Genomic DNA, 24113 nt, shown 5'->3' with positions numbered 1-24113 from the left:
GATTATTTCCTGTGATCTTGAGTTGAAAAACATTTTTCCCAATAGCCCTAAATCACTTCCTGGTAAATAAGGAAAAGGAAAGATTTCCCTGTGGTATCAGAAGAAAAACTGCAAACTAAAACACACTGGTCTCTTCTGCAGACATCACTGGAAGAAAAAGAGAAGCAAAAAGTGACTAACAGGGCTGGGGTTGTAGCTCAGTGTAAAGCACCTTCATAGCCCATGTAGAGCACTGGGCTCGATCCTCAACACCACATAAAAATAAAAAATAAAAGTACTGTGTCCATGTACAACTAAAAAAAATGTTTTTAAGTGACCAAACAAAAATTAAATGAGAAAGGACATTTGTATATTACAGATCACACTACCTCAAACCTGAAAATAAACACTGAGAGTGGAATAAGAACTCACAGAAACTATGGCACACCGCCAATGGCAGAAACCCACAGGAATAGGGTGTAATCTGGAATAAGAAACAGAAGCAGAGGCTCTTCACAAATATGATACTCAGGCCATAAAGAGAGGCTGTAATCTGGCAGCTATATTGAGATCGAGTACTCAGAATCACTGGTCTGTGATGTCCTTATGTCTCTAAAGCTGAACCAAGAGGTCAGTATCCCAAAGAACTGAATGACCACTAATGAATAGTTATTTCCTTACCTATCATGTGGCTTCACATCGAAGACTTAAAAGTGATGAGCCAGAGCAGTAGAAAAAGGAGACAGAAATAAAATCCTTCAAGAGCCCTTTCTTTGCAGACAGTTTAAAAGGGTCTACTGCAGAATAACAAAGTAAGAATAAAATCTATACTATAAGAAAAACCAGAGACTTTCATATTTATTTAGATGGAAGCATCCTGTGCCATATTTATTCAGTCCCAGTTCTGGGTACCTGGCACATGCTGTTTCCTTTGCCTGGGATGCCAGCTGGGAAACTGAGGATTGCTGAGAGGAACTGCTGACAAAGGCGTGGGCAGGATTTGGAGAAGCAGCAGGGAAGCTGCAGAACCCTAGGACTAGGATTCTTCCATCCCTAGCTCTGCAAGAGGCAGGTAGAGGAAGCAATTGGAAGCTAGAAGGAACTGGACCACGATTCAGAATTTGGGCCTTTAGTACAAAAACACAACCAACTCTGGAGACTCAGGGGAGGCAGCAGAGGAAAGAAACACCTCAGTGGAGCCAATTCTCTCTTCCCTCCAGTGTGCCAGCAAAAGCAGGGTATAGAGCATAGATGCAGTGTCTCTAGTGGAGCAGAGAGATGGTAGGGGAGCAAACAGAGGAAGCCCAGGATACCTGCTCAGCACCCAACTTCCAAAGTGACCTTAAGTCTCTCCACATTAGAAAACCTCCCCAACCCAAGTCCAGGAGGGTCTCCTTGACTGTCCATTTACCCGTCTGCCAGTTGGCCTGTAAGCCCTCCTGGCGGTGGCCTCATGGCCAGCCTTAGTGGAAGGGTCCAGAACAGACTCTCGATAACCAGCCTTGACCCTAACCTTGCCATTTCTGTCATCAGCATAGCCTTTCTCTTACTTTCCAGACTCCAAACTTCAGAGTCATTTTGGATTCTGCCCTTGGGACACCAATTCTCAAATTCACACCTACCCATATGGGCAGATCAGACTCCTTGAAGCACCTCAGTTGGGAACCCTGTTTTTGTCCCAGCAAAGGCCTGCACTGAAGTTCTTCCTGGAGCTCATTTTCTAGGTATTCCTCTTGGAATTCTGAGTGCTGGGCTGGGATTGATCACTCCCTGCTCAAAACCCTTCACATCTTTCTTATTTTTAAGTAATATTTATCTACACTAATGAGGCAGGCACTATGTTCAGCATTTTCTTATATCTTCTCTCATGTTCCTGACTATCCTACCAGGGAGCTTTGTCATCCATCTTAAAAGATCAGCAAAAACAAATGCCCAGAAGTTTGTTAAATTCCCAGTATGGACCCAGGTAGCACTACTTCAAGCTGTGGACCCAATTCTGGGTCTGCTGCTCCCCCTTATCCTAACAGCATATCTTAGACTGAGTAATTGATAAACAAAAGGAATGTATTGCTCACAGTTCTGGAAGCTGAGAAGTCCAAGATCAAGACACCAGCAAATTCAGTGTCTGAGGGCTCATTCTCTGCTTCAAATTCACCAAATTTTATACATGAAATATGTATCTTTTTATCTATCAATGACATTTCAATAAAGCTGTGAAATTTTTATTTTATTTATGATGGTGCAATTAAAATATTAAACTTTAGAAAGTTTTAAGAACTATTATTTTTTAAAAACACCACCGGGAAGGAAGGGGTGTTGCTCAGGAGGAGAGTGCGCTTAGCATGTGTGAAGCCCTGGGTTCAATTCCCAGCACAAAAACAACAAAAAACTCCACAAATCATTATGTCCAATGACTTCTCACTGCATTTGGGACAAATTCTTTGCATGGCTCCCAATGTCCTGGGCCATGCCCACCTCTCAACCTTAACTTGGCCCACTGTCCCTTGCTCACTCTACTTTAGCTACAAAAGCTGTTTCCAGCTCCTTGAACATGCCCTGCTAGTTCCCATCAAGGAGCTTTGTGCTTTGATCTTCATCAAGATCACTTCTTCTAAGATACATTTTCTTCCTGCTTTGTGGAGTAGCTCTCTCACCCAAAGAGACAGATTACCTTGATAGTGGTCCTATTTTTCAGAGTTTTTATTACCAAATGAAGACTTTCTCCATAACTGATTATCTGTCATTGATTATCTGCCTCCCTTCACTACCATGGAAGACTGGTGCTATATTTGGATCTGAAATGTCCCCCAAAAGGTCCATGTGTTGAAGGTTTGGTCCCCAGTCTGTGGTGCTATCATGAGGTGGTGAAACCTTAAGAGGTGGAGCCTAGTGTAAGGAAGTTAGGTCATTGGCAGCATGCCCTTGAAGGGGATACTGGGACCTTGGGTCCTTCCTCCCTCTTTCTTTGCTTCCTGGCTGCCATGAAGTAAGGAGATTCTTATACTATGTGCTTCCATCATGGTGTACTGTGCCACCATAGGCCCCCAAACAACCATGAACTAAAATCTCTAAAACCTTGAGCCAAAATAAATCTTTTCCCTTATTAAATTGATTGTCTCAGGTATTTTGTTACAGTAATGGAAAGTTAATACAGTTGTTAACAGAAGGGCCTTGCCTCCCTTTTCCACCATTGTGTTCCTGGCACATAGTAGGTGCTTAACAAAATATCCATGAATATTAGATTCTACCTTTCACAGACGACATGCATGTGGAGATTTTTCTGCTCCTGATCCACTCAGCCAGAAAACTTATAAAAGGCATACAGGTTTCAACATAGGACCCTGTCAATACAATAGGAGGAACTCACCTAAGCAGGTGCTAAAGTAATTGGTGAATACAAAACAGGATAGAAAACAATGACAATTCTTTTTCTGTAAGACTTATGAATGTCTCTAACCATTGCAAAAAAAGAGGTTCCAAAATTGCTTTCAGGATGAGAACCTCATTGATATAGAGCCTTCCAGGATTGTTACCTTAAAAATAGCATTCATGGGCTGGGGAGATAGCTCAGTTGGTAGAGTGCTTGCCTTATAAGCACAAGGCCCTGGGTTCAATCCCCAGCACCGCAAAAAAAAAAAAAAAAAAAAAAAAAAATGGCATTCATGTTGATATGTAAGTATTCATATTATAAAACTTAAACTCATTAACTTATAGTCATGCTTGAGAAATAGTTCCTAAAAATATTCAATACCAAATCTCTAAAGTCATTTCCTGCTCTATCTAATTTCCTGTATTTATTCCTGAAGGATGGCTTTTTAATTTTTTGGTATACATCCTAGTTTCATAGTCATAGTAAATAATATTTTTATGGTTTAAGGCTGAACTAGATGTCTTACTAGAAACATAATAAATTAATTTTTTAGTAGATATTTTATAAAGTTGGAACTGATGGTAACTACAGATTAAGGAAGGAGTAAAGTATTGAATGTGAGAACTTTATCTCTTATTCAACCTTTTCTATTTCTTCCTGAGGCCTCTATGTCAGGTGGACAAAGGGCACTATGATGTCAGTGGCACAGCTTCCAGGACAAGCTGGTTCTGTCTCATTCTGTTTTATTTCCTCTTAGGAACAATGCAAGAACCCCACACACCCAGCAACTGCTCAACCTCCACCAATGGGCTTTCATGCCCTTGAACGATTAAGACCCAAGAGAGAGACGCAAACCCTATCCCCCAGCACTGCTGAGCACTGATGTAATAAAGGACCCTCTGTGACAAAACCCCACCCATGGGTGAAGAGACCTGACCCTCACCATATCCACTACCCTCCTCTGCTCCCTGGTTTTCTGACTACAGGAAGACATCATCAAGGAAGAAACTAGTACCAGCTCTGCAAACTCAGAAGAGGCAGCCACCGCATGCCATGTGCTTACTCTAACAACACATGCTAACTATATTGCAAAGGGAACTCCACAAGAGAAACCTTCGGTCATCTCACAAGTTCACTTACTGCAAAAGTATTTAAAAATTCAAGAAAGCAAGGAATGGTGGAAGCATTCCACCCGCACTACCACTTCTGATTCAGAGGCAAGAGCTGGTGTCAACTCTTTCACCATCATTGAGGGAATAAATCCTACAGCAAGTGATTTTCATGAGTCACATGACAGGATTTCCTCCACTGGCTCATTTCACTTCCAGTAATTTATGATTACTTATTCTCTCTTCCTCCTGAAAGATACATTCATCTCTACCAGTTCCCCACACTCATCTGCATCAGATATCAAAGGTAGGGTATGCCCTGCCTCTCCTCAGGCTGTCAAGTAAAGAATTCATTTAACCAATGTCCAAACTTTCTTGACAAATTCCTGACTGTGTGTGTGTGTTGGAGGAGACAACCAACTTAATAACTAAAGTGAAGTTTGAGCTTGTAAAACCTAGAATGTTAGCATGCAAGAGAAAAAAACAGACTGAACCCTGGCTCCTCTTTCTCCATTAAGGAGGTCTTCTCCTTTCATATAGTACCTTCAGAGTCTCTTGATAACTGATATATTCATGAAGAACTTCCACAAGGTAGAAACAGGATTTCTATAATGGTGACCTTATTGACCTTTATGAAGGCAGCCTCAAGCCATGTGAGTTTAAAAATCAGTTGAGACCCTCTACTCTGATTTTTAAACTTCACAAGAAGGGCTGTGGCCCAGGCATGTGGGGAGGCTGGCAGAAGAAATATAGTTAAGAATAGGGCTATTGAAACAACACTGGAAGAGCTATTTCCACAAGAAATTCTGAGGTGTCACACCAGATTTATTGTGCCTTCTCTGCTTTCTTATTGAAGATATGACTTTCTGGCACCTTGAAATTACAAAGCAACAGGGCAGTGACAGTGGAGGTGCCTAGGGTGATGGAGGTAGCAGCCTGCCAGGGAAAGGCTCCCATCTGTGGCCCCAGAAGTTATGGAGAGGTGTCTTCAGGACTGTGGGCAGCAGAGGCCTTAAGTGCAGTGAACATGATGGCAGCAACCATCTGGAATAGTGGCTGAGTCTGTTAATTAATGTCACTCCTTAGGACCATCAGGCAGAAACATGGGGAAGAAAGAACTTAGCTGGAGCTTCTGCAGGAACAAATAAAGCACAAATAAAATCTGGATTGTCTCTTTTGGGATCTAACTCATGCCTGTACTGTCATCCTGGGTATCCAGAGTCGTGGGGGACATCCCCCTAATGAACAGAGAAAGTCTGTCCCCTTGCACACATTGTTTTGGGAGACAGTTATTGCTCAGAGCACCGTGAGTTCTGGATTTCTTTATTGTTAATGGATTAAGTTAAATCACTGAATGCAGCTGATTTCTTTTTTGTTCTCGCATTCCTGAAATTTTCTTTCCTAACCCACAGGCTTTAGCTATCTTCCTGTAGTGCCAGCTGGCTAATGAAAGCAACTGCTGTGCTTTGCAGGGTTAATTTATTCAGGGCCTGCAATATGCCCTATCTCTCCTCAGCACCCAACACTTCTAGTATTATATTTTAAATATATATAAGAACTACAAAGATGAGGGATTATTCTGCAGGCTGCTACCAGGATTATCTGGTCATGACACATTCCTTACACAGTCTTCAGGAGTAATTCTACAAGGAACAGCAAGTACAGCAAGCATGACATGATCTGTGCCCAGGGTGTGGGACAGAAATGGTTATGCTGAGGCTGTTCCCTGAGGATGAGTTCTGTATGACACAGTCTCATCTGTCAGTGTCCTGGCCTTCAAAGAAGAGCGTGTGAGCTACATCATAAGGCCACCCTGCCTCTTCTTTGTTTCAGGATAAGGGACATCCCTATGGGGCCTCTTTTCCCCTCTGCTGCATACAGACTCCAGGAATAGCAAATGCCCAGCAGCTGCTGGGATACAACAATCTATAATCAAGCCTCCAGCCTCTCCATGGCTACTCCAAGCCCCAGAAAGGGTTCCCACCCCTGGTTCCTACTTTCTACCTATCTCCTGCTCTTATCCTATAAAACCCAGTCCATGCCCCCTTTACCTGGAGATTAGTCTTCCTTCAAAAACCACAGTGAGCATCCTCAGCACCCTGTACACAAGCTCACCAGCATTCCTTATACCATAAGAATGTTCTGTTTACTTCGGAAAACATTATGGAAATATCTCAAAAAGTTAATGGGACTGCCATATGACCCAGAAATCCTACTAGTAGACATAGTCTGGATCCTAAATGTCCCCAAAAGGCAGGTATATTGAAGGCTTGGTCCCCATTGCAGCAACATTAAGAGTGGGGCTTTGGGAATTGATTAGATTCTCAGGGCTCTAACCTTAATGGGTGAATTCATCAAAGAATTCATAGCTGAATGAACTAGTGGGAGGTGGTAGAAACTGTAAGAAATGAGACCTGGTTAAAAGGAGTAAATCCTTGTGGGTGAGCACTTGGGGACTATAATTTATCTCTGACTTTTTCTTCTCTCTCTGCTTCCTAGCCACCATGAGATGAACAGTTTAGCTCTACTATGTGCTCCCTGCCATGATGGTCTGCATCACCACAAGCTCACAGCAATGGGGCCAAGTGACTATGGACCGAAACCTCTGTCACTGGGAGTCAAATAAATCTTTTGTCCTTTAAGTCAATTTTATCAGGTACTTTATTATAGCAACAGAAAGCTGACTGATACATGAATTATATATACACACATACATACACACACAAAGGAAGTGAAATCATATCAAAGAGATATCAGGACTACTCTGTTCACAATAGCTAAGGTATGAAACAAATGTAGTATGTATACACAATGGAATACTATTCAGCCATAAAAAGAATGAAATCAATTCACTTGCAACAACATGCTTGAGTCTAGAAGACATTAAAAGTAAAATAAATCAGATAATATAAATACTGCATAACCTCACTCATATTTGAATCTAAAAAAATTAATCTCACAGGAGAAAAGAGTAGAATGGTGGTATCCAGAATCTGGAGGTGGGGTGAGGAGAAGTTAGTTAATACATACAAAGTTACAGTTAAACAGGAGGAATAAATTCTGAAGTTCTACTGCTCAGTAAGGTGACTAGAGCAAATAATAACACATTGTATATTTCAAAATAGAAGAGAGAATTCTATATGTTCTCACCACAAAGAAATAATAAATGTTTGAGGTAATGGTTATGCTAATTGATCTGATCTGATCATTGCATAATGTGTTGAAACATCACACTGTACAATCATTACATGTCAAAAATAGGACAAATGTAGTTTAGCAGGAGAGCACATACTTAGTGAACACAGGTCCTGAGTTTAATCCCCAGCTTTGCTATACAATAAAATAATAAAATGTTTTTAAAAGCTAAAAAAAAAAAAAACGAATGAGCTACTGGTATGCACACAAAAATGGATGGATTTTAAATGCATTATGCTAAGTAAAAGCAGTCAGATTTCAAAGGCTCCTCACTATAGGCACAATTCTTATTCATCTTTCCATCCCAGGTCAAGTGTTACTTCTTCTCTATACCTTATTTGATTACAACCCTACCTACACCTATGAAAAGAAGGAATAATTTCATATGCCTTCCAACCATTTTTCTCTCTTTGTTACATTTAATGTCTTCTTCGTATGACTAGGTATGCAAGTTCCATCTCTCTCCAACTAATTCTAAGTACTAAATCCGAACCACTTTTGCATTTATGCACAGACAGCATCTGGATCAATGTCCTACAGGTGGGAAGTACAAGAAGTTTCCTGTTTGATGGGCTAATTAAAAATTAAATGAACGGGCCAGGCACAGTAGTGCACCCCTATAATCCCAGCAGCTCAGGAGGCCAAGGCAGGAGGATTTCAAGTTTAAAACCAGTCTCAGTAAAAATTAGGGTGCTAAACAACTCAGTGATACCTGTCTCTAAATAAAATACAAAATAGGGCTGGAGATGTGGCTCAGTGGTCAAGTACCCCTGAGTTCAATCACCAGTATTCCCCATCACACACACAAAAAATTAAATGGACAGGGTGAACCGTGGCAGATAAAGTTGGTGTGGTCAACACTGTAACAATATAGTCCAGGAGTTTATAGCTTTGACAGCTTTTCGATGATATTTCAATGAATGAAGGAATGAATACCAAAGAATAAAGATCAGCATTAGAAAGAAGTCCACTCAAGGGTTGATGCATGCAAATAAGAGGATGCTTCAGTGAAAACTATAGCAAGGCTCAAATTCATTTGAGACTCATTCAAATGTTGAAGTCATAACCCAAGTACCTCAAAATGTGCCTAATATTTGAGAGATCTTAAAGAGGTAATTGAAGTGAAATGAAGTCTTTAGGGTGGGCTTTATTCCAGCATGATGGATGGCCATATAATAAAAGGAAATCAGGTCACAGACATAGCAGAAGGAAGACCATGTAAGTACACAGTGAGAAAATGCCACCTACCAACCAAAGACACAATCCTCAGAAAGTGTTAACTTACTGACACCTGGATCTGGAAATTCTGGCCTTCGGGATTGTGAAAAAAAAATCCTGATGTTTAAGACTGATGGCTTAGATTAAGACATCTAGTCTACACTGTTTTGTTATGGCAGCCCTGGGACACTAATTCAGCTGTTAAGAAAGGGTAGGCTATCAAGATGTGGACCTGGAAGGCATTCCAGGTGAGAATACACCCAGAGGCAGGCAAGAGGCAAAGTCAGGTACAGAGACAGGCAAAAGAGTGATGCAAGGGTGTGGATGCTGGAGTGGCTCAGGTGGAAGGAGTAGATGAGCATGGGATGCAGTGCACAGCAGCCCTGGTCAAATGGGTTGGCAGCAGATCGCAGAGGTCTAGAATGGCAGGTTGAAGATCTTAGACGTTGGGCTGGGGGTGTAGCTCAGTGGTAGAGTGCTTGCCCAGCACATGTGAGGCACTGGGTTCAATCCTCAGTATCACATAAAAATAAATAAATAACATAAAGGTATTGTGTCCATCACAACTAAAAATTATATTAAAAAAAAGATCTTAGACTTTATTCTATAGGCAAACGTGCCTCTTCCCTCTGGGATTAGTGGCAGCTAGGTATTATCTATAATGGAAGGAGGAACATGGCAGCTTACCCAGGCATCCCATCAGGAAGTGGCACACACACCGGACAGAAAAGGGTGTCAACAAGCTGGCCACTGCTGCCATGACAGGGGGGAGGGTGGTGGTGGAAGGCACCTGCAGTGGCTTTCTATATGGGTTTTTATGTGGGAAACTCAGGACTACAGCATAGCTGTCTTGTGAAAACAATGTTGATCAGAGCAACAAACATACAATGGAGTCCTGATGTCCATAACAACCATGACCAGCAGCTCTATCTTCAGGACAGATCAAATGTTATGGTTTAGATATGAGGTACCTCCCAAAAGTTCAAGTGTAAGTCAATGCAGGAAAGTTCAGAGGTAAAATGGTTAGGTTATGAGCGTCTTAACCTAGTGAGTGCATTAATCCACTTGAATGGATTAACTGGGTGGTAATCATAGGAAGGTAGGATGTGGCTGGAGGAGATAAGTCACTGGGGGCATATCTTTGGGGTATATATTTTGTTTTCGTGAGGGGAACTCTCTCTGCTTCCTTTTGGTCATCTCCTGAGCTGTTTTTCTCCACTACATGTTTCCACTGTGATGTTCTGCCTCACCTCTGGCCCAGAGCAATGGAGTTGGCTATCTATGGACTGAGACCTCTGAAATCATGAGCCAAATAAACTTTTCCTTCTCTAAAATTATTCTTGTCAGGTTTTTTGGCCACAGTGGCAAAAAGCTAACACACCAAATCTACCTGGATCATCTTCTGGATGCAGGGACCATCCCCAAATTTACTTCCATCCTTCTACTCACCCCTCTCCCTCTGCCAGCTAATCTTTCCATACTAACCACAGCCATCCTTTTAAATATAGGTCAGATCCTGTCACTCCTCTGCTCAAAACCCTCCTGTGGGTCCCCATGTTCCTCAGAATAAAATCCAACCTTCCAACTGTGGTGTGCATGCACGCCCTGCACCCATACCCTGGGGTCCTTGTCTCCTCATCCTTTCCTGTGCTTTGCTGCACTGGGAGAGGAAAAGTCAAGTCCAAGAGGAGTCATGGGAACTCACTTGTTTACACAACCAAACAGCTGGGGACTGTTTCATTCTTTTGTTTGCTCAACAAACATTTTTGGACCACCTATATCTCAGGGGCTATGGCAAGCATCAGGGTACAGGGACGGGCAAAAACAAACCCCATCTTTCCCTACCTGGGGTTCATGGTCCAGTTCAGGGAACTAGTAAATAACCGTAAAAAGTCACAATTTAAATAGCGAAAATGCAAGAGTTTCATCATGAGGAGATGTGACCAGGTCGAGAAGGGAAAGATCCTTCAGGTGACATTCCCAGGGTAACAGGCATGAATGAAGCAAAAAGAGAAATATCCACAGGCAGAGGGAACAGCAAAGCAGGGGAAGGAGCAGGAAGGGCAGGAAGTGGAAACACAAGCATATAGGACTTATAGTTCCTGCTCTGCAGTGGGGAGGTCGGCAGGGGAACCTCACGAAAGATCCAGGATTTGCCTCACGATTTCCCTCATGATTTCAGGTGCTGGGGCCCACCACCCATTATGTGCTCTGGCCCTGTCAGGTGGGCCCAGCCCTGCTCTGGGATGGCCAAGGAAATGCCCAAATAGTCTCAGTAGTCCAAACCACTTCACTAAAGCTGCTGTACCAGTTGCCTGTCCCAGGGTCCCCCTCCACGCTGAGACTATCAGGTGTGCTCAGACCTCACCAAGAGGAGAGAGCTAGCTGGGCGCAGTGGTGCACACCTGTAATCCCAGTGACTCAGGAGGCTGAAGAAGGAGGATCGTGAGATCAAACCCAGTCTCAGCAATTTAACGAAGCCCTGAGCAATCAGCGAGACCCTGTCTCTAATAAAATATATAAAAAGGGCCAGGGATGTGGCACAGTGGTTAAGTGCCCCTGGGTTCAATCCCTGGTACCAAAAAGAGAGAGAAAGAGAAAGAGAGCTAACAAATACTCCAGTAGCAAGTGGGCACCCCTAGGTCTGTAAGCCCCCAGACCAGTGCAGACTTATTTTATAACTCACTACCACCCCCAGGATCTCATCCTTATCTACTTGTGACCCCTCCCCAATTCCTGTGCCCCAGGGTCACTTACCTCAGGCACTTGAGGCTCTTCTCATTATGAGGAGACCCATTACTTCAGCAACCAGATGCAGCTCTCATACAGCTGGTCCCAGAGGGACCCTCTGATTCTCCAAGTTGTAATGTTTTGCTGGCTTACCTCACCCACTTTTTTTTTTTTTTTTTTTTTTTTTGCGGTGCTGGGGATTGAACCCAGGGCTTTATGCTTGCAAGGCAAACATTCTACTGACTAAGCTAGAATCTCCCCAGCCCTCCTCACCCACTCTTACAAAATAAATAAATGCCCTGCAGTCTCTCCCTATTTTTCTCATCTCTTTCCTGCAGTGTCCTTCCTGAATTCACTGACAATGGAATCATTCTGTGCCTGCTAAACATTTCTTTTCTCTCACATAAACAGCATCCCTTTGGTGATCAAAGCTACCCTGTTTATGCCTAACACCATATTAAAGAGCTCTCCTTCATTAAGGATTATTTTATTTGTAAACCTGTCACCATTTGGTTTGCATTGTTTCTCATTTACAGTAAGCCACGGAGTTTCCTTTTAAGATACATTAATAAGGTAACTTGATTTTAGGGAATTGAATATAGGTTGTGGCAACAACTGTGAAAGAGGAATTAAATGACTAAAATCTAGGAAACAGTGGTTCCAATGAAAGGAAGGGCAGTAGGGGTGCAGAGGAGGAGACAAAATAGGAGAGATGGGGGCGATAGAAAAGCATGAGGTGAGAAGTGATTGAATGTGAGCCAAGGAGGGGGCCTCAAGAACATACTGCCATTGCCTGCAAGTGCCTCTCAGAACAGCCTCAGCTTTTTGATCCTCCTGACCTCCCTTCCAAAGAAGCCCTCCCCTACAGCTCTCCATCACATCCCCTTCAAGGTAGCCTCATAGCCATGATCATAATCAGTGATGTGATTCATTAGTGTGTTTACTGTCTCTTCTCTCCTAGTGTGTAGGTCCCCGAGGCTGGTATATTATCTCTCTTGCTCACCCCTGTCTCCCCAGGGCCTGGCACACTGCCTGGCTCAGACTAGGTACTAGATATATGATGGATGTATAACTGGATGCTATAATTTGGGTATGGTTTGAATGTACCCTATGAAGGTTCATGTGGACAAGCTTGATCCCCAGTGTGGTGGTGGTGTTGAGGTGGTGGACCCTTTAAGAATTGGAGCCTTGGACCTGCAGTTGTAGCTCAGTTGTAGAACCCCTGCCTAGTATGTGTGAGGCATCACATAAAAATAAATAAATAAAATAAAGGTGTCAATCTACAACTAAAAAAAAAAAAAAAAAGTTGGGGCCTAGTGGGAAGTGGCCAGATGGTTGGGAGGGACCACCCATGGAAGGGATTAGTGAAGATCCCTTGAGTCTCTGGTTAATTCCTGCAGAGCAGGGCTGCCCCTTGAATTTCTCTGCCTTACCGTGTGATCTCACCCTCTCACATGTGCTCCCACCACGAGGCTATCTGCTATTTTGTGATGCAGCTAGAGACCCTAACCAGAGGTTGAATAAATAGGGGCCACCTGATCTTGAACTTTTAACTTCTAAAATGTGAGCTGAATAAACCTCTTTTTAAATAAAATACCCAATGTCAGGAATTCTGTTTTAGCAACAGAAAATGGACTAAGACATTGGAGGAAGAGCTATTTTGGATCTCAGATGATGGCTTTTCAAAACAGAGACAAGGGGCCTGGGGATAAAGCTCAGTTGGTAGAGTGCTTGCTTCACAAGCACAAGGCCCTGGGTTCAATCCCCAGCAAAAAAAAAAAAAAAAAAAACCAGAGATAAGGAACATAGGAGGGATAGGATGGAAAGGCTGGAAGAACACAATGACTCTAGAGAGTATATATAAGTACTATAGATGGGGACACCACACAAAGTCTAAAAACAGGGATGGAAGTTATAAAAAGGTCATTATCACCCATAAATAAAACAATTTTTCCTCCATGCCTCTTGGATTGAGTGTTCTCAACAAGTTCCTTGTTTCTTTTCCTAAAACTTAAGTTAAAACCTTTAAGAAATCTTAAAATACTGCCTCCCAAATGTGTTCACTTTTCCTAAAATTTGCCATCTACTTTCCTAACCCTGAGTTTCTACCCTAGGATCCTGTTCCCAAGAATCTTCTTGCCTGTGGGTTTGGAAAAATGCCTGTTTATGGCACTTACGTTTCACAAACAAAACAAAAACAGACCCATAAAATATTTAAACACAGCCATATATATAACAAAAGGAAAAAAACAAGCTTACCCTAATTCTACTTCCCTTTTTCCAGAGGCTACACAGTAAATAGCTTGATATCACACATCCAGTACTTTTTAAAGATTATGCACACACACACATGCAAATAAAACTATGTAGTTTAGGTTTCTTAATGTAGATAAAAATTTACATTATATATTCTTCTTTTTTTTTTTTTTTTTTTTTTTTTTGATGGTGCTGAGGATTGAACCCAGGGCCTTGTGCTTGTAAGGCAAGCACTCTACCAACTGAGCTATATCCCCAGCCTACATTGTATATTCTTATTTAAAATATGTGCAATATTTTCTTAGACATATCAAAGGCATGCATATTTTGCATTTTGATAGATTTTATAAATTAGCTATAGAAAAAAGATTTCCTAAGTTTTGTTCCCATTAGTTGCCAAGGCTCATCTCCATATGTTCTCTTTATACTTTTTTTTTTCCTCATGCAAGAGATTTTATTAAGTGAACAGGTAGAGTGTCTGCCCACAGGGTGAGAGAGAGTGAGAGTGAGTGAGTGAGTGAGTGAGTGAGTGAGTGAGTGAGTGAGAGAGAAAGAGAGAGAGAGAGAGAAGGAGCAAGAGTAAGGAGGAGAGAGAGTGAAAGCAAGGAAGAGAGCTTTATACTGACTATTTATGTTTTCAATTCTTTTGCTGATCTGTTGCATGGGAAATGATAAGTAATCAGCATTTGAATTTGGATTTTCATGCCTATTTCTGAGGTTGAATATTATATAGTCACTGGCCTTTTTCTTTTGGGATTTACTTGCTTATAACCTTTGCCTATTTTTCTTTTGTTTATACTTTTCTAATTTGTGGGTATTCTTCATTTACTATGAATAGCAATCTTTGTGGTATGTGTGTTACAAGTATTTCTTTCTGCCTGCACTCACCTGTCTTTATAGTATCGTGTTTTAACTATATAAAGTCAAATGTGTCATTCTTTTCCTTTTTGGCTTATGACAACCTTCCCCATCTCCCAAGATTTCATGAAACATTTCATAATGCACATTTATTTTTTTATTTTTTGAAGGTCTTTTATTGAGGTGACAATATTATGTTAACTCATGATGAATTTTGTTTATTTGTTCATTTATTTTTACGTGGTGCTGAGGATCCCAATCCAGTGCCTCACACATAAAGTAAATGCGCTACCAAGTGAGCCACAACTCAGCCCCATAATGAACATTTATGTGTATAAAATGCATATATGGGCTGGAGTTGTGGCTCAGTGGTACAGCACTTGCCTAGCACATGTGAGGCCCTGGGTTCAATCCTCAGCACCACATAAAAATAAAAAAATAAAGGTATTGTGTCCACCTAACAATATATTTTAAAAATGCATATATATTTATACTTTAATACTCCCTACATACACCAACATACATCATATATTTTCTCAAAGTGTGTGTGTGTGTTTTAATTTAGCTTTTATTTCCTCACTCCAAAAACTGTGGAAATAGACACTATTACTGTCCCCATTTTACAGATAGTAAGACAAAGGGACAAAGAAGTTACTTAAGGTTGAGTCATTTGCCTCCTGTGCCCAAGGTCTTAACCAGTACCTTATTTTGACTCAATATTACTCCACATAACTCATTCTTCCAACATATTATAAAAGCCACAAAAATTGCCACAATGTGATAATGGCATACAAATAGCTCCTATACATAAACAGGTAACAAAAAACTAAAGGTATAAAAAGATAAAATTATAAAATATTAGAGAACTTGAGGATTGTTCTTAAATAATAGTGGAAAAACAGGTTTACATTATGTTTTAAAAGTTGATTTAAGTCTACTTTCACATCGTTTACTAAAGTAAATATTAGAAGGAAGTGAATTCTTAAATGGCAAGAACTTCAATATTAAACTAAGAAAAATGAGAGAGAAGACAGATCTTACTGTGGAAAAATGTTAAATAGTGGCATGTTTTGTTTGGTTTGGTTCCTGTTTTTGGTACTGGGGATTAACCCCAGGGGCACTTTACCATTGAGCTGCATCCCCAGCCCTCTTTAAATTTTGAGGCAGGGTCTTGCTAAATTGCCCAAGTTGGTCTTGAACTTGTAATTCTCCTGACTCAGCCTTCCAAGTCCTTGAGATTACAGACATGCACCACAGCACCCAGTGGTTTTTAGACCTCATTTTTATTTTTATTTTATTTATTTTTAATTGTGTGTGTTGCTGGAGATTGAATCCAGGGCTTTGTACATGCTAGGCAAGCATTCTACCAGTGAGCCACATTCGCATCTCTAAAAACTCATTTTTAAAAACTCATTTTTAAAAAATAAACAACAGACGGGAAGAAATAACTGACAAAAACATGGCAAATACATCTTATTTAAAGACCATACAAATTAGTAAAAATCAAAAACAAATGTTAAGATCCTAAAATAATGATCAAAAGAGAATGTATAACTTGCAAGCAAGCATGTGAAAAAATGTTAAGCCTCACTATATTGAAAGAAATGCAAAATTACAAAACAAAAAGCCCTATTTTACCTCTTCCCTCCCCATGATTCTGTCCACTGGTGGAATGAATGAAATTTAGCTGCACTCTCTCACACAGTATTGATAGAAGATAACTCAGCAGCACATATCAGGCATCATTAAAAAGTTCATGCCCAAGATGGGGATGTAGCTCAGTGACAGGGTGCCTGCTTAGCTCCAAAACACACACACACACACACACACACACACACACACACACACACACACACACACATTCAAAGGCAATCCTCAGTATACACACACACACAAAGTTCACACCCTTTCACCCAGTGATTCCACATCAGCAAATTTACAGATAAAGCCCCCAAAACATGAGAAACATTCCATGGCCAAAAATAGTTATTTATAATAGCAAGTGGTATTTATAATAGCAAGAAAGAAAGAAAAAAAAAAAAAAAAGGAAGGAAGGAAGACAGACAGGCAACTTAATCTTTAAGAACAAAGAATAAATTATTTATGGAACAATCACTTAAAAGAATATTATGCTTCATTTATAATAATTGTGAAACTATATAATAACATCAAAAACCCTTATGCTAGAAAATCTAGTTATACAAGTAGAAAGAATTATAGAAATTTTAGAAGTTGTTTTAGGGTGTGAGATAGAGTCACTGTTTTTTCTAACTTCCCAATTTGCTGAAATACGAAATCAGAACACAAGGTCTAGATTGAGAGACCCAAGTTCCTGTCCTGGCTGTACCACTCACTTGTCCACCTACCTGTCTGACCATGGTCAAGTTACATTACCTCTCCATTCCTTTGTCTCCTCACCTATAAAGTGAAGGTTATAAAGGGGCTACTGGGAAAGAGAATCAAGTGAAATAATAATTGCAAAGAGCATGAATGCTATACCTGTCTTCATAGAGGGTCTCAAAATGTTATTTTTATCATCAAGCAATTTAATGTATTTGAAAAATAAAACTGAAATGAGAGGGGAAAAAAAGGATAGTTCACATGCAATAGTTTATTTCAGATTTCAGAAGTTTCAAATTAAAGTTTATTATGGTTTATTTTGTGCTCCCCCTCTACCTTTGGGGGTTTCTGTTTAGACAGCACTTGACAATGTTGACTCACTTCACAAAAGGAAGATTAAAGGAAGTGAAACATGGTTACTCTGAAAAAGAACCGCATAAGAATATGGAGTCTATGGAATGGAGTTGTAAAGGAACAAAGAGGAACCATGTTAATGTTTACTATAGCAGAAGCAGCAAATACATGTCTTAACCTTTGTACTCCACTGAGAAAGAAATGAGAGGTCATGTTTTCCAAGTAAATGTAGGATATGGCCTTCTTGCTTTACTGAGAAAGATATTTTATTCCAATGAGAAATTAGAGTCTATGGGAAAAGGAGATAAACACCAAAGACTTAATTTCTAGAAAACAGTAGTTAGGAAGTAATGTCAAATTGAGCCTTTTGGGGGGGATACTGTGTAAACAGAAACAATATAATAAATAACTTCCTAGAAAAGTCACTATCTTTGTCATACTGTTACTTTGAAATTCTGCCACCTGAGGCTTCTTGAGTATCAAATTTCAGCCCTACCACAGTGTATTGCCCACTAGGACATTATCAGTCCCTCTGCGGGACCAGAAGATGCATTCTACCTGCAGATCTCCTCCAAGGGAAGATAGCTCTTAAAACTTCATGTGGGCTAAGGACTTTCAAGTAGGCAGTTTCCTCCATAAGACTCTAGACTCTTGACAATAAGAATGTACAGTAGCAGCCCTAGACACCGTACTTATGAAAACAGATCTTCATACTATAAGTATTAATTAGTACCACAGAGAGAGGACTTGTTTTCCAAGAACTTTATACATTAACTGGAAGTTAGCATGAATCATCCTTACTTTGCAAGATGTGGGGCGGGGGAAGAAAGACAAACAGTGAGACTTTTTTTTTTTTTTTTTTCCAAGATAACAGAAGATGAATTTCAAGATTTCAAGTCCATTTTCAGCACTATACCCCCTCCCTGCCAAAGCATTCATGTAGCCTGAACTTATTCAGATAATGCATGGCAAAAGAAATCATCGATGCAGCCTTAGTGACATCAGGATTCATGGGACACATTAGGCACTGTGCCAACAGCAGAAGGATCCCTAACACCAGATAGAGCTGTCTTCTAAGATTTTCCATCCCCATCTTAAATATTAACCAACTACATACTTACTGCTAAACCCTCGGCTTCTCGTGCTTCTCCGGAGCTGCTGACCTCAATCAGCAAGTCAGTCTCACTATTCTGGGCTGGGTGCTGGCCTGGGAGGAAAACCACATTCAGAGAGCGCTTGAGCAAGGCTTCACTCAGGAAGCAGGCAGGCTCTGCTCACCACGCCTCTGCTTCTTCCTCTGCCTCTCCCTCACTGCGCCCCCCCATGCACAGTACAAAATCATATTTCTTTTTGACTGGGTCTGGAATACTTAATTTGTACCTTTCCAAAATCTAAGGATTTAAAGATATAGGCTGGCTAGCTGCTTGCTGATTGCTCCTTGAGATATCAAAAAGAAACAAACAACAAAAGACCCCCACAAAACCCAGTCTGCCCTCCAGAAGTGGGTTTACTGTGAAGTCACAGGGTTCCCCACTTTCCACAGCCCCCTTGAGTGCAGCAAGTTATAGAGTATTCTAAGTGGGAGGAGACATCAGAGTATACCTAGGAAGCATGTCGAAGCAGGAGGGTCTGGTGAACTAACTAAAGGGGTGCGAGGAGCGGGGCAACTGAAGCTCTGCGCCATCAGTGATTTGGTGTGATTTCTTTATTCATCCTAAATTAATATGTTCATACCTAATCTTGAATTCAGAGAGTTCCCAAATTATATGGGCATCCTCATAAAACCTGAGGTTAATGTCGCCTGCTACTACCGATGGGCTACGGTACGTCCCAATGACCAAGGAATCTACTGCAACAGGGAGTGAGAACATGACCAGAAAACATGTGGAAGAAACTTTATGAAGTTTTAAGCAATGGTAGATCCACATGCACCAAGAACTCTAGTCAGTAGGTCTAGGGTAAGCTTAGTCATTGCCATAAGCTGGATTTTCATTGCTCTTTGACTAGAAAATAGTTGTGACAACCAGCCAAGCAACTCTTCCCTGGCAAGTGGTATAAGCTTAGGGCAGCCTCAGTGACAGAGAATGCCCCACATAAGTGTAATTCTGCCCCCACTGTGACTCTGGCTTTCTCCAGGACAGACCACATAAAGAGCTGTGGTCAGGCAGCTCAGAGAGGCCTTCCCTTGCTAGGGTATTCTACACTAGTGGCCATGTGGCTCACCTGGCCAATGCTACTGCCTCTCATGGCCATTCCTCTTTGCCTTGAAGTAGGCAAAAAGCACAATGCATTGGATCTGCTCTCACTGAAGCACATCTACCTCCCTGGGGGAGGTTGGGGGCGCACAGGGAACTAACTCCTCTGGGTGACACCCTAGCATGTGGCACCATGGCACAGATAGGAGAGGCAGTAGTGGCTGAGACTGTCCAGTGACAAAAATCCATCTAAAAAAAAAAAAAAATACAACTCAGGGCTGCTTAAATAAAATGGAGAATTTATTGGCTTGAGTAACTGGAAAGTCTAGGAGTGAATTTAAGATGGCTTTAATCCAGCTAGAACCCGAGGTTCAAATGATGTCATCAGAAATTGTTTTAATCACCTCTCAGCTCCACTATCCTAAGTCAGCATCATTTGAACACAGGTGCTCTTGGAATAGGTAATCCTTCCTTGGGATTAGAGGTCATTAGCTTTCAAGATTCCAGAACAGAGGCTCTTCCCAGAGAAGCCCAGGGTGATATCCAACCCAGCAGCAGGGGAGAAGGACCAGGCAGACATACTAGTTATAAAAAGAGCAATATCCAAGAGGAAAAAAAAAATGCTGGGCAGAAAAAAAGGATAAGGACATCACCTAATAGTGCCTTAGATTATCAAGTCTTTCCTATGATGTTTTACTTCCCCAAGTAGACTATAAATGTATTAATAGAAAGATATACACGAAATACTACTCGTGGTTATTTTTCAGATTGTAGGTAATTTTTTAAATTCACATTATACTTTCTAAAGTATGTGTTAAATTATATAATAATAAATTAGACACATGCTAGAAAAGATTCTACTTATAAGAAAAAATATATAATATCTATGAATGAACCTGATAAGAATAAAGGAATCATTCACCAAAATATTCCATGATGCTTCACTGTATGGCAAAAAAGAGGACTAGATAAAAATATATATATCATATTCTTCCAACCAGCTAATCACTCTCCACAAATAATTTTATAAATGTATTATAATTCTAAAAAAATTCTAATGGAATTAGAGGTATGAAGAAAAAACTTTATAAAATCTGAAATTCAGATTAGAAGAATTGAAAATTTTTCTTTATAGAAGATTTAGTATAATTTATTCTCTACAGAAGAAAATTCTTGAAAAAAATGAAAGGGGGCTAGTACTATCAGATATAAATAGAACCCCAAACTATAATCATTACAATGGCATGGTCCAGGAAAACAGAGTTGACCAATGGATCATGAAAAAGTCATAAGAATTTAGATGACGACAAAGATGGTATTATGAGTTTGAAGATAAAGAATGAATTGTTTCTTTTTTTAAAAAATGGCATTCATAAAACTGACTAATCGCTTGTCAAAAAAAAAAATAGACTCCTACTCACACTATGTATCCAAATGAATTCTGATGAAACAAAGATTTAAGTGGAGAAAACAAAAAGCATTATAAGAACCAGAAGAAAATACACGAAATAATGTATTTGAATCAGGTAGGAAAGACCTTGCTGAGCCTATATGCAAAGGCAGAATAATACATAAGGAAAAACTGATGTGACTACTTGAAAATCCAAAACTTCTAAAAACTAAGAAAAACTCAGGCCAGGTGTGATGGCACATGCCTGTCATTACAGCTACTCAGGAGGCAGAGGCAAAAGGATGGCAAAAGTTCAAGGCCAGCTGTAATCACTTAGCGAGACCCTTTCTCAAAATAAAGTACGAAGACTGGGGGACGTAGTTCAGTGTGAGAGTCAATGGCAAGATGAGACAAACGTTTGTGTATAGACTTCGGTTCAGTTATTCCATTTGTAGAAATGTATTCTAAGAAAATAATCATGAATAAATACTAAGCCGTATGAGCGAGTGTGATGAGCTTGTCCTTGATTATCAAACAACAAAGGAAATAAAAGTCCAGTTGGTTACATTGGGGTATATTACTGGTTAAATTTTGGCATATGTAAATTATATTTCAGTGGTACATATGATTTATATCTCAATTTAAAAGTGATACTGTAAAATATTTGATGATACAGAACAATGATTAACATTTTATTTGGTGGAAAATACATATTGTAAATGGTGTATACTGTAGGAGCCCACAGTTACATAAGGAAAGAAAAAAGACTGGGAAAAAATCTGAACATAAAAAGTTATCTCTGGGTGGTGAGATAATATAAAATTTCAATTTTATTTTCTTTTTTGATACTGGGGATTGAACCCAGGAATACTTTATCACTGTGCTACATCCCGGTCCTTTAAATTTTTTTATTTTGAAATAGAGTCTCACTACTTGTTGAGGGTCTTGCTAAGTTACTGAGGCTGGCCTCAAACTTGCAATCCTCCTGCCTCAGCCTCCAGAGTCACTGGGATTATAGATGTATACCACTGCACCAGGCAGAAATTTCCATTTTCTTTATGTTATTTAATTTTTTCTAAAGTATTGACAATGAACATGTAATAGCTTTACAAGCTTTAAAATTCTACTTAAGCATAACAAAAAATATGTATCCGGACAGCATCAGACTCTTGGTAATTTCATGACTTTTAATGCACAAAGTAAGTTTAATTCAACTGAGGAAGGCTTTCTTAATTGTAGAAATAATTAAACCCTGGGTGAGATTTCCTTTGCAGAGACTTTGAAATCTCCCCTGGATTCCTGAAGAACAGAAGATGACTGACAACAATGGCACATTGACGCGTCCATTTGCACGGAGGCTGGGAAGTGTCCGGATGGCCAAGCCTCAGACCAATGTTCTACAGCTGAAGGAAATCTCTGCGTGGGCTAAGTTCATAAGTGCCTCAGTGGGAAACCTGCCAGTTCTTCACAGAACAAGAATTTCCTAAATCCTAGCCAAAAATCGAGGCTTAAAAATGCTGTGTTTTACTCTTGGAAAATAAATTTATCAACCCTAAAAATAACTAGGACAAAACCAAAAGATGAAAGTGACTCTAATGAGTGTCAAACAGATGTTGAACTAATTTTTACAAAAACTGTCAGAGTTTTCAGGACTCCAACACAATAGCAGAGGGGTATCTAAGAGAATCTATAATGATTTAGGAAGGCAGGATATAGCCCCCAGAGCAGAAAAAAAGGCAAAAATCTTCATGAGTTTCTAAGTTTCATCTAGCCAGCAACAGATTCACTGCTTATTACCAGAAAATGGGTATAAATAGAAATTACTTATCTAATAGGTTAGCAGATCATAACGAGTATAACAATATACTAAATAAAATCTGAAAATTGACATAAGCACAGAATATAGAAATATATTTGTGTTAGTTTTCTGTTACTGTAACAAAATACCTGAGATAATCACTATAAAGAGGAAAGGTTTACCTTGGTTCAGAGTTTGAGAGGTTTCACTCCATGGTTGATTGGCTCCATTGGTTTTGGAACTGTGGCAAAGCAGCACATCATAGTGGGAGCATATGGTAGAACAACATTGCTGACCTCAAGACCAGGATGCAAAAGAGAGAAAGAAGAAGGGGCTAGGGTCCTGGAATTCCCTTTGAGGGCATACCCCAATAACTGAAAGATGTCCCACTAGACCTCTACCATCTACCATCTACCAATCTTGGGGGACAACCCTTTAACATGAGACTTCAGGGGACACTTATGATCCAAACTATAGCAATATTGCTCTTCTCTGTAATATGTATAAAGTCTGACTACAAACACTCATTTCTACGAGGAAGAACTTCACTTGTATATTAACCAAATCAACTCTTTAAATTAATTTTGTTTTAAGCATACAATTTCATTGTAAGAAATTACACAGAGAGAACTAATTACAGAGGGAAACACTCCACACTGAGTAAGGGATGTTAGTGAAGTTGGTCTTCTCATGAGGTATGAGACAAGGTTCATCCTGTCCTCCCTTTGAAAACATAAAGGCAAGTTTCTTTCTGGTATACATGACTTGGAACAAGAAGTTTATCACAAGTCACAGTGTGTTTACAAGTCACAATGTGCTGAGGTTTTTTTTTTTTTTTTTTTAAAGATATTCTTTGGTTGTTGATGGACCTTTATTTTATAAATTTATATGTGGTGCTGAGAATCGAACCCAGTACCTCCACCGCTGAACCACAACCCCAGCCCCGGGGTTTTTGTTTTTTTAAAGCATTATGGACGTGCCAAGTGAATTCATGCACCACAGGTCATGACCTTGAGAGGTTATCTAGGGAGGTATGAGGACCATTTGGCTCCATGGAGACACCTCCTGGTATCCTCCCACCCATCATAGATCACTCTGCTTCTGGTGCTGTACACCTGCCACCCACGCTGCACTTCCCTCCTGGGCTAAATTGATTTGCATTTGTTTAATTAGCCAGGAATAGGAAAGTAGCTACCCCTTTGATTCCAAAGCAGATGTTAAACTAATTTCAGGAGAGAATATGAGCCCGGAATAGTCTAAAGAATGACTCAGCCCCAGTCTCCAGCAAGAACTATCTCGCTTGGGGATGTGCCTATCTACT

At 40.2% G+C, this 24113-nt stretch overlaps 1 protein-coding gene across 5 annotated transcripts in view; it reads right to left on the bottom strand.

Moving 5' to 3' along the window:
• SPECC1 (sperm antigen with calponin homology and coiled-coil domains 1) overlaps positions 1-24113 on the bottom strand; it is a 274574-nt gene that overhangs the window by 226737 nt on the left and 23724 nt on the right. The window contains exon 1 of one of the 5 annotated variants that reach the window (XM_079131657.1): positions 18531-18675. The exons of the other annotated variants lie outside the window; for them this stretch is intronic. The gene's annotated coding sequence lies outside the window, so the exon portion shown is untranslated. Of the gene's footprint in view, positions 1-18530; positions 18676-24113 lie in introns of those variants that run through there. 5 annotated transcript variants of the gene reach the window in all.

Source organism: Sciurus vulgaris (assembly GCF_902686455.1).
Source record: "Sciurus vulgaris genome assembly, chromosome: 3".
In the NCBI taxonomy this organism is placed as follows: Eukaryota; Metazoa; Chordata; class Mammalia; order Rodentia; family Sciuridae; genus Sciurus; species Sciurus vulgaris.
This window is presented reverse-complemented; position numbering and strand designations above follow the sequence as displayed.